This window comes from Halyomorpha halys, unplaced genomic scaffold (assembly GCF_000696795.3).
Source record: "Halyomorpha halys isolate HHAL.00 unplaced genomic scaffold, Hhal_1.1 Scaffold15.1, whole genome shotgun sequence".
NCBI lineage: Eukaryota > Metazoa > Arthropoda > Insecta > Hemiptera > Pentatomidae > Halyomorpha > Halyomorpha halys.
In genome coordinates this window covers 1,585,765-1,598,025 of record NW_027108914.1, presented here as the reverse complement: position 1 = coordinate 1,598,025, position 12,261 = coordinate 1,585,765, and the positions used below count along the sequence as shown (strand labels likewise).

At 29.7% G+C, this 12,261-nt stretch overlaps 1 protein-coding gene across 3 annotated transcripts in view; it reads left to right on the top strand.

Moving 5' to 3' along the window:
• Nucleotides 1–12,261, top strand: part of LOC106679912 (homeotic protein antennapedia) — a 419,490-nt gene that overhangs the window by 174,285 nt on the left and 232,944 nt on the right. The window lies entirely within an intron of this gene.

Here is a 12,261-nt window from a genome sequence, read left to right as displayed (position 1 = left end):
AAAAAAGGAGTTTGCTGGTTTCACGTTCCATTAATTCCTTGATGTAGCCATTGTCTATAGCTTGACTTTACCTCCTTAAATGGAGTCATTTCAAATTTCAAATGCCAAAAGGCAATCAAAGAGAGAAGAGACAGTAAAGTATATATAATAAATTGCATGTATTTTATATGTATGGAGTACTAATGCTATTATTTTAATGAAGGGTATGAAAAAAGGGGGTTTGCAAGGTGGGTTGGCCTGGAAGATTTCGAGAAACGTGAAATATAGTTTTCTGTTTTCGATGATTTTAGGACTCGTAAAATAAAATAAAGTTTCGATGTGAATTCGTTTTACAATTTCAATTCAATACAAAATTCAAAATTATATAACGAAAAATTAATCTATCTTCTAGAAAAATCCTGCCCTAGGTGCACTAGAGAAGAGAAGAGCTGGAGAAAAGTTAGATAAATGACAAAAACCCCAAAAATGGCCACAATGACCTTTATGATCCTTCGAAAATTAAATTCTAAATTCCAACAATTATGGAAGTTAGGGGAAGTGAACATGTACATTGAGACTCTCTGTATATAGCAAAAAATATTTTTATTCAAAGAGTAATTTTTAATAGTTCCAAAGAGTGCAAATAACGCTGTGTATGTTTAAAACCACGTTACATAAGTATGAATAGCTATTTATGAAAGAAAGCGAATTTTACAATTTAGGAATTCCTTGAAAACAATTCTTTGAGAATCACTAATCTATTGAAACTGGAAATTTTTGTAACCATTAATTTTTTTCAAAATAGTGCATTTCTGTTAAGATGAGTTTAAATATAAAATTACTATAGCAAACAAAAACAGAACCATGTGATCTGTATATGGCATTGTTAATAATGTAATATAAACAACGTTGAAATGAAATTATTTCTTTGCATGGAATTACCTAAACGACAAATAATATTTGGTAAATTGAGAGACTCACCTGTTCTGTTGACACCGAACGTCCGTGGTGCATCTGACTGACGTTACCAACCACTCTTACCTATGCCATCTAACTTTTACTTACCTGTCGGCCAAAAAGCAGAAGGTTACGCCTGAATCTGTGCCAAGGGAGAGTGAGAGTCGGCATTTGTTTGTTTGTTTACAGTTGTTGCGTAAAAATGTGTCCTGCCATAAAACCTTCAAAGAAGGGTCCTATTTATGACTGGTACATAGTCACACAACCTAAGGGCATGTCTGACCTAGTTTAGTGCACTTTCTGTTTCTCAAGGTTCACTTTTAACGTCGATTTTTACGTAAAGAGGGTCTTTGTAGTGCTCTATACTTTTAGGTTTCTTTTGTCCTGAGGGTTTGAGTAGGTATGCAGTACAGACACGGTCAATTACGTAAGTCATAACAAGGTTGCAAAATAAAAAAAACTAAACTTTTTAAAATTTTCAAAGATTTATTTATTTATTTTTTTATAAACTCTGTTTAATTATAATCCAGGCAATTTAGGAAAAGTCTGAGAAAGTTTTGACGTAGTCTTTATTTTTGGCACCACAATTTTTTTTTTTTATTGCTGAGCACGAGGTTTGCTAGCAGATAATCATCTAGAAACCTTGTTTTTTTTTTTCTATATATTCTATGCACTTTCTTGAGACTGTTATATGGCTTAAATTACATTATATGTATCCAAGTTAAGTATCAAAACTATTATTTCTTAAAAATTCCAACGTTTCGGCCAATTCGGCCATCATTCACGACAATCTTAAATATAAATTTACATCTCACATCCAATAATTTAAAAACTTTTTGCAAGCTATTCTGCCCAGATTATTAATTTCAGTCAAATCACATTATTTTATCACTATTCCATTAAATTATAAAACTTTAAATAACAGATTACATTAAATTTAAAACTTTTATGGAATGTTTATCCTCAAAAAATTATTAATTTTCGAGTTATGAGAAAAAAAAAATAGAAAAATTCAAATATTTCGGTTTTTTATTTTCTAGTATTATTTAAAATATGAAATTCAAAATCAGAATCCGTTAAAATACTTGTTAATCGTTGATAAAAATTATCTATATTTTTTTCTCTGAAAACTCCGTCAGACTAGGACAAAAAAGGTCATTGATTGTTAATTATGATGTCAAGTAATTTATGATAAGTTGTAATGGCAGTTTATCATTTATTCCGCACCGCCATACGCAACCGAAGTCTATGAATTGTTTATTTATTCCGTTCTTGTCTGCATTGACCCAATCTTCATCAAAGCGCCAACAGGAAGCATGCGTCAATTACAAGATCCGAACTTCCTGGAGACGGACAAAACGGCGATCCCGTGACTGGTCGAAGGAGCTGTCGGTTTGAAGAAGGCCTGTGATGCTGAGTCAAAACAGATCTAGGATGTTGCGAGGGCACTAAACATTTACACTTGGGTGGGCAAACTGTAATTGTTTATCACTGAGACAGTTCCCATCTGTTCCCCCGGCACGTCCCTATATTGCACTCGTAGTCTCGGGGTTCGGTCCATAAGTTGAGCCATTGGCGAAATGGAAAGAACTACAAAGGATTGGAGGATGAAAAATACATTTTACTTAAATATAAAAAGATAGAAAAAGAAAAATGCTAACTAACAGAAAAGGATAACATATCATTTTTGAAAAATTATTGGATTTGTAAGACACGGATTTGTAAGTTGTGTGTGTTTTTTTCTAATGATAAAAATATGATAATTTTTTTTAAGTTAGTAACATTAGCTTCAAAATAAAATCTTTTTTCTTTTTAACATTTACTATTTTAATTAAAAACAATAAATAGTAAGGATTACCATGTCAGTTGGTCAGTGTTGAACAAATAAGTTGTGAAATTATTTCAGTAATTTATCTTTTGTTTATTTTTATTGGGCTTAAACTCCTGGGCCATGAACACTTATGGTTTGACTTCATTTATTTGAGTTGGAAAATCCTGAATCTATGAAAAAAAAAATAATATTGAGAGACAGGAACCTGGAGATGGTAAATTGTGAATTTGACATTGTATTATATTTTCGACCAGCGTTTTTCCTTAAAATAGATTGATAAAATGTATTTATCAATTACTAACTAACATGGTTTGTATAAATATAAAGAGAATATAATATAAATAATAAATAAATAAAAGCTAATTAATTGTAAACAAGGTTTAAGATAATTCTTGCTGGTTGAATCCTATTTTCTAACTAAGAAAATTATCAAAACTATTTGTTATGAGGACTATTTTATATTAAAACATCTCGGAAGATTTTAATTAGTTCCATAATCCTGAAATATTTTATGTCATGGGACAGATGACATTTATTTATGATTAAATAAATCAGGACTTGTATGCGTAATGTGTTGCAATTAATTCATTTCTCCTACTAAAACGGCTTGAACCTCCAGCTAAACCGTTATTATGAAAACCGATAAGGTGGTAAGGTACCCTTGAAATGATTACCCAGGTCAGAAAAAGTACCCGATAATAAGAAACCGAAGCAACATGGGTGTATCGGAGCTTTGGTAATGACTAACCATTGATCCATATAATTAGTACCCATCTGCTTCCTGCCAGCACACGCTTCTTACTTCGCGATGAATTATTCTGCGTTAATACTCTCAATGAATTAATCAACTATGTAGTTGAATTGATGATTAAGTATTGCAATACAATATTAATTTTTGCTTATTAAATAAAGTACTCAAACATTAATGTAAATGTAAATTAGATTGGTATAAATCCGAATATTGTTCACATTTTCATTATTTCATTGTTCACGTATTCTGACTGAGATCCACACCACTTTGACTGTTGTTGTTGTTTTGGTAGGTTATTTACTCATAGTTTTTAAACTCGAATAATACAATGGATAAAAATAATAATATATTAATAGGGGAAAAAATAGGAGAGGGGACAAGGTAGAAATGAGGAGGTGGAAAGATGATGTGACGAAGCTGTTGGAGATTATAACCTTTAAAAACAAGTTGTCCTAGGAGTTCCTATGCGTTTAACATATAACATATATTTCAAATTAGGTTGCTCCCAATTTTATATTTAGAAAATTTAGCATGTTATAACTTTCATTTAACACATGATGAACACCCCTCCTTATATAATGGGGCAGTAAAGTATACTTGGGACTTTCCAAATATTGTGTTTAATACACATAACCTGTTTGAAGCATTTTCTGACATATAAAGAAAGATAAAGATTTTAGATGAATTAATATCTAACAAATAAGTCTTAGAAGGTAACAGGGAGTGCTTAAATGCTTATAAATAAACAGATTTTTTATTAATTAAACGTTCTAATGTTTTAAATAAATTAATCTATGCTAGTTTTACAAACCTCCATGGAATCAAATTGTATTACTAAATCTCGTTCAATCATACTCAGAGCTGAATTCCTCGGTCAGGCTAATCGACAATATTAACATTAATAACCTATTTGTTTCGAGTTTGTATTTAATATGATTGATGAGTTGGCGAACAGCCACAGATTATAGAGATTAAATTCCACCCATTCAATTCACATCTCTTGTTGGCCACAATTAGATCGGCAATGTTGTATTACTGTTTGATCTGTTGCATAATAGCATTGCATAATCAGAAGTTGATTATAATTGGTAAACAGTAAAAAGTATTTTTTAATTTGTTATAAATCTGTTTACTAGATTGGCCTGACTGATATTAATAGTTTTAAGTAAGAATGCGATCTTTGAGTGATTAAAAATTCAAAATATAAACATGAAATAGTATTTTAAGAAAACAGAAATATTTAATAAAAAAAGAAATTCAACAAGAGAAACAAACTTTATTAAAAAATGTATGCTACCCAACTTCATTGGGTTGGCTTATACACTTGCAATGAACAATTTTTTTTTTATAAATAGTCACAGCATAATATTTTTTTTAAATTGTCGCATTATAAAAATTTCTGCATTATATACTAAAATTATACACGATTTAATTTTTCCTTTTTATTATTAATAATTCTTCCCTTACACATTTCAATTTTTTTTTCTAGCTTTTTATCGTTCTTTAAATATGTCTAATTTTTCCATTATTTCAATTCTAAAAAATTTTCTCTTTTTTTTCTACCATTTATAAAATTAAATTTAAGTTAAATGTATAAAAGAATATACAACCATTTCAAATATTGTAAAACTTTTCAATTACTGTTTAGTTGTAATCTTTATAGTCCTCATCATAATCTTTAAGCTTTCAAAAACAAACCCTGGACGACTTGGTTAAAAATCTATTTCAATCCACAAAAAATTAAGTAGTTATTTTTTGCAGAATGGTTGGCTTATTTTTCTGTTATCAAACTCAGGAAAAAATCCATTAAACCACATTATTTAAAACTACTATATTTTGTACTTATTTTTTTTTTAACACACATATCAACATATAAAAAGAATAGTTTGTAAAATTAATGAATTTGATCTGATAACTTTTTTTTTAAAAGATCATAAACAAAATAAAACTCATAAATCACGTTTCAATAGTTCATGTACAACCACTTCGACGTATTTAGTCGCTAATATTCTTGAAATAGAATTTATTTTAGGCATCTTTAATACAATCATTTGAACAACCAAGGCTATATTAACATTTGTATAGGTTGCAAATCAAAGGGACCATATATATTATATTGTATTATTTTCTATTCTTTATTGTAACTTGTGCCTAGCAATTGTTTCCTTGAATTTCTTACATCTTATGACTTCCGTTTCTCTATAAAATTATATCCGGGTGGTTTAATAAGCTGTTTACATATTTATGAGGAGGGTTGTATGATACAGTGTCCCCAACATTTATTTATTCCGGCCTAGTAACAAATATTCACTTGGCTGTTCCAAACACTCTGTTTGCAAATTGAATGTAAATTTTCGAGATTAATAAAAGACCCTCCGAGACAGAAGTAAGATACCTGTAACAAGGGTGCCAGATAAGAGCTCAACAGAATTGAATAACTTATCTTGATATTTCACGCTTCAATTAAAATGGTAATTTGTTTCGGATTGTGCCTATTTTTAGTTTCCCAACTGATTACACGCTTCCTGTCCTGAAGGAGTTACAGAACACACCTCCTAATGCGGATTAAAAGCAGGAATGAGAAAGAAGTTACTTTGATTCAAAAATGGTGTACATTAAAGAAAACAAAATAGACATATGTATATAATATAATATAAAAACATATACACAGGTTGTCAGTTATGTTTTTAGTAACATTTAAATAGATTAAAGTAGACCTCGAAAATAACAAAAAATGCATAATGAACCATGGTTCCCTTACTGGGTAACGTGGCACCATTAGGTGTCCCAAGTGTATGCCAAGAGTGCTGCAAACAAATCCTACTTTCTTGAAATATGATAAAAAAAAAAAAAAGAAACGAAAAATGTAAAAAATACATTTTAGCATTTACTTCCCACAATTTTTTCTTATTTACTTACATTTTCAACTGTTCTAAGGATAATAACTAATTTTTTGCACTTCGGCAAAGGTGCAGTGATTTTTTTAGCCTAAGAATGGTGCCTGGAAATTTATTTAGTCCAAGAAGGGTGTTCTCGCGGCGAAAAAAGTTCGTGAACTGCTGATATATAAAGCAACATAGTCCAACTGTTTACAGAAAAAATAAGACAATTGACGTGTGTGTATATACGACAGCAGGTAGTGTTTTTATTTAATAGGGAGCAATAACTAAAAATCTTTTTATTTTTTAAATTATTCTCATATTACATAATTTGTTTAAATTTTTTTTTATAAAAAAAGAATTTAAGCAATTGGTAATTATTTTTACTGAACACACTGGTACTTTGAGAAACAGCATTTAATATCACCTCATATTTTTTTTTTTTTTTTTTTTACAAAATTGGATGCGAACCTTATTCTTAAGGTTAATTAAATTAAGTTTATTTAATTAACATAGACGTTGAACTTATTAATTAATGAAGTTTTCATAAAAGTCGGAAATCTGGAGTCTAGTAGGAGGCTCTTAAAAAAAAATCACGATTTTAACCAGTGGCGTCTTTAACAAGGCAAGCCTTGGGCACTTTGAGGTAAAATTAGAGATGGTGTCCTTCAAATTATGTTCTGAACAATCTTAGATTACAAACAGCACTATGGATTAAAACAGTGATTTATTTCAATTTTTAAGGTATCAAATACTAAATTTAAGATTTACAAGAGGCACTTTTCTTGAATTTTTGATTAGCAAAATCATGAATTAATTCATCAAAGTCTATTAATTAATTTAAGTATATTGATAATGTTACTTGAAGTAATCATATATCTCAGCTCTTTTGTTTAACAGCCGTTAAATAAAAACAGAATAAGTTGTTATCTAGCCGTAGAAAGTCCTCTTCAAGTGGTTTTAACGAAAAAGAATTTTACTTGTTTTTTAAAATTGTTTAGTTTACTATATGCTGCAACTTGGAATTACCAAAATTAAATAAGCAGTATTTTTAGCTATCGTTACCTTAAAAAAAAAAAAAAGAAAATGGCTTACTTACGATAATATAAAATATAAATTTATTCTTTCCTGTTAGGAATTGGACCAAACAAATATTCCATTAAATTTTATGTCTAAAATCACTTCCTTAAGTTTTGGACATCATTTACCACAGGAAACTTCATATTAAGCATTAATTTATTTATTTCTAATTGACTGAGTTTATCAATTTTAAGGTGTATTCATATCGGACAATACTCGAGCCTCATAGATTGCAATCGAAACCACTAACGACTATGCAACAAATGTAATATAATAATTGGCAACTAAAGAAAAAAAAATTCTTTTTAACAACTAATTTCAGTGCCGGCATATCTTTGATCATCGTACCGTATGTGCAGTAACAACACATTCATTAAAATAATGTTTGAATATGCTAAACTATTCAAGAAAAATGCATGCGAGATTTAACATGTTAACGAATTCTTATTTACAGTAGCTTCTCACTCTCATCAGATCTCTTAATCGGTCGAGCTATTAATGTGTGGTAAAATTAGCACCTTTATGGTTAATTAAGGTGAAATAATCTTATAAATTGCATATTTTATGTTTGGAGCAATATATTATCTTATCTTAACAACATCTTGTGTTTTTGAGCATGCAAAATCATTTAAATTAAAAATAATTTAACAACCACATAAACCTTAAGAGAGCCGATCCGTAAATAAATTAAATAAAAATCCCTATAAATTATATGAAGCAGGTATAGATTATTTTCATGAAATTTAGAAATTATATAGATATTGACAAACTCCTAAAGAGTTTTATTAATTTTGAAAGCCAAGATTTTTCAATATCATTTCAGTCATTGGCCTAAATGCTAGTAGCTAACAATACAGGTCGAGAAATCGAAACGAAAAATATTCAGCATAAGAACAAAAAACAAAAAGATGAAGAAGAAACACTTAAAATTCCGGATGAAGCTGACTGGGTGAAAGTAGAAGGCGTTCCCCGCCAAAAATACCCCATTTAAAGAAACCGGTTTTGTAAATGGCCCTTTGTATGGCATCCACCCTTTCTCTTATTGGCCTTTTAATTTAGAAATTCACATTGGATTCCAATCAACCTATTTTTTTTTTTAATTTGGCGAAGCAAAAAAAAAAATATTTTTCCGTACTTTAATTAATCTTTTTATTGGGCTTTGAGTGCATTCCGGTTCTCCGAAACAATCCCAAAAATTTTAACAAATTCTGGGTCAAGGAGGTTGAAAAGGTCATTTAAGCATTGACCGAATATCCAACTCAAATATGTTATTTTTGAAATTTTATTTTACATCTTATTATCTGTAAATAGATTCATTACACCATCAATCAAGAAACAGTATTTCATTTCCAAACCTAGAATCTTTATTGGTTGTCGTAGGATAGGGGCCTTATTTCGTTTTATTTTAAATAGAGAGTTTTTATTAAATGAAATTCCCATTTTACCGTGTCATATTTACATTTATTCTTTTAAAGGAAGTGCATACACAAAAATAAAGATTTTACATTTTTAGCCGATTGCACCAAAATAAATCTTTTGATTATAATTTTTAGACCTTTTGATAAAATATTTCGCAAGAGAGGAATACACGATGGTATCAGGGACTACGTAATTTATTTATTTATTGAATTGGTACATAAAATAGCATACTTATCCAAACAAACCAAAAAATAAATTACATTAAGTTACATTTAAAAAAGCCCGGCTTAAAACCAAGTTGATGTGGATGGACACTATTTTTTAAAGAACCAATTATGAATAAAAATTTGCTATCGGGATCATAATTTAAGAAAATCATTATACTGTGAAAAAAATCTAATTTCCTCTCTTTTAGTACATATTTTAAAATTTTAACTATTTATATGGGAAGAGGTGACTTAAGATTTATTTTTTTAATCTTAAGAACCGGCCGGACCCGCCCCATTAAGACCCCCAGGAAGCGACGGACTTTTATTTTATTCTTCTTAGTTAAACATCTGTTATATTTGATATGATTTTTATATAGAAATATTTTCTCATACTACTTTATAAACAGTTTTATTTGAATGGAAAAACGGTTTTGGGTGTCTTTGAACTGAAAAAGTATGATGTATTGAGAAATGCAATGCTCATTCGACATTGAGGTGAATATTGACAAAACCATTTGTTCATTCAAACCACCAGATTATTTTTCTTGATGTGAATTTTTTTTTTGTTATAAATTATCATCTATTAATTATAATAAATTATCATTATCACAAACTGTTAAATTCATTATTAAGAATTATTTCAAGATATCATGATGAACTCTAATCATCGCCTCCTATAATCATTATATATCATCATATACTCATTTTTTAAATTTATTTATTTACCTGTTCTTCTTTTATTTTTAGTTCCATGAAAATAATAACCATCAATAGTATTTTGCTCTTAATTCAAACAAAAACATTAACAATGAAGTAGGTACTTTTTATCCCTATATTTAAAAGTAATAATATAGAACTTGTTACATAAATTTAGACATTTAAATATACAAATTATTGTAGAAGCAATGACATTGGCTATGCCAACTCCATGCCTTGTTACTAAGTCGCTGCTTCTTGTAGAGGGCGATCACCGCCTCAGAGTCTGGAGGATGGGCCTTCGTATTAGCAAAGACCATAAATATCAAAGACCAATGCCGGCGACATATTGAATTCTCTCCCTGCTTGAGTTGGATTTAGTGCTGGGCCTACAGCATGCAACTGCACTCGGCATTCGGCCAATCCCGTTTGTCAACCAATTTAAGAAATATGCCAATTCTTGTCATGTATAGAGAAATATGAACCATTAAAAAAAAAATCCTGTTTATACATTCTTCTACATTTGTTAAAGGTTGTTTTGATAGAACATTTATGCCGAACTAGTCGTGGGTTCCTTTTTGTTCTAAAATATTTTTTTTAAACTACATAGGAGTATGACATTTTTGTAAACGAGCCGTTTAGTATATATGTCACATAACGATAACGGCCATTTTTCCATTTTTGAGAATCAGTGATCAGTGATCAAAGTCGACGAGTGAATGGATACTGCTGATATTTGCAGGCAAGTTTTATTATATACAGAAACAGAAGGGAAAAAAAAACTTTTTTTTTTTAGATTATAGAAATAATTTTTTTAAGATCTTTTAGAGTCAAAAGTTTTTGAAACCCTTGATTCACCCCCAAGAATAGAAGAAACCACAATTACTAATTTCAACTTCATGGTATTAAGGTTTTGAAGCATAGTGATCAATAAGCAGTGAGTGGGTTTAGAAAAATGCGCAAAGATTCTTTCAAAGAGACCTATATAGATTGACCAGCTACGAAATTTCAATTTTATTCTAAACTATTTAAAAGTAATTAATGAAGATCCTTCATCAAACTCATCTTCAATTCAGGTTGGTCCGAATGATAGAGCAAGATGGAGGTGCTACTCAGGTGTACATATATGTATCATACATATTTATATTGGCGGTTATGTTACATGACCTACAATTCTTGACTATTATAGGTTTCCTTGATAAACGAGGCTATTGAAGGTAATTGTGTTAAGGTGCCACCTAAACAGCAGCGGCGCCAGTTTGATTCCGATCTGGGTGGGATGACTTTTATTTCATTGCAGCCCCATGGAATGAAAGCTCGATCTTCCACTCTGGTTAGATTAGGATATTAACCTATAGGATAATCCCTCTCCCTCATCCCTCCTTCCGATATCCGAAAAGATCAGAAAAAAGGTTTTATAGATAAGAGGAGGAATGGTTGGTGTATATACAATCCATTATATAAAGTATCCTTAAATATGTAAAATAGAAACTTTTTGATCAGCCTCTGCAACAATGAGTCTTTTTAAATAAAATGCATGAATGTGTATGAATATGATTAAAAGAGTAACATAGCATTTCGTACTAGTTTTATTCAAAATTTGCAGATTTATTATTTTATATTATTTGCAATTGTGTTCAGTGATAACCTTAAATGAAAATTGAAAAGCTACCTCTAAAAGGTTATTACTTCTAAATTTAATACAACGATTTTTCGATATAAATTTTTTATATAACCAAACTGAAAATAGGTTTATCTGGAGAAAGATAAGGATTTTTTTGTTACTGCTAAAAAAGTTTTTGAAATGCCTATTATAACCTTTTTAGAGGTAACATTTTCAATTAATGAAGAATAATAGGTTTTAAATGCAAATTTATTTAAACATTTTAGTGTTCTCAAAGTCAAAAAATAATTACTATAATTATTAAGTAGAATAAATAAATAAAAACAAATTATTTTTACCAACTGTTTGACGACAGGTATCCGGCTGAGGAATCAACCCTCGCCCCCTAAGTGGTTCAGGATCTCTTAGGCCGTTACCAATTTACGCCCCTCCATCCAACCTCTACCGCCATAATCTTCAGGTGCAAATTGTAGCTCTTGGTTTCTGCTTGAAATGCCCTTATTTTTTCTCCAGACTTCAGACATAATAGGTGGCTTATGAGTTTAAGTGTTGGTATTTATTAAAGAGTTGTTCCCAATTACCGTTTTTTTTTTCTTTTCTTTTTTTTTCTAAAATGGTTAAAATTTAAAAAATGTGTATTTTTGAAGCAGTTTTTTCTGGGAACAGAAAAAACAAATGCTTAAAACACTTAAGCAGCTATAAAAAAAAAAAGTGAATACTTCCTTATAGGCAGATCTGACTTCAATATTGCCCAATTTATGAAAATTAACCTCAACTTATAAATGTGAGTAATGAAATGAAAGAATTTCTAATAGTACCTATATTCTGAAAAATAT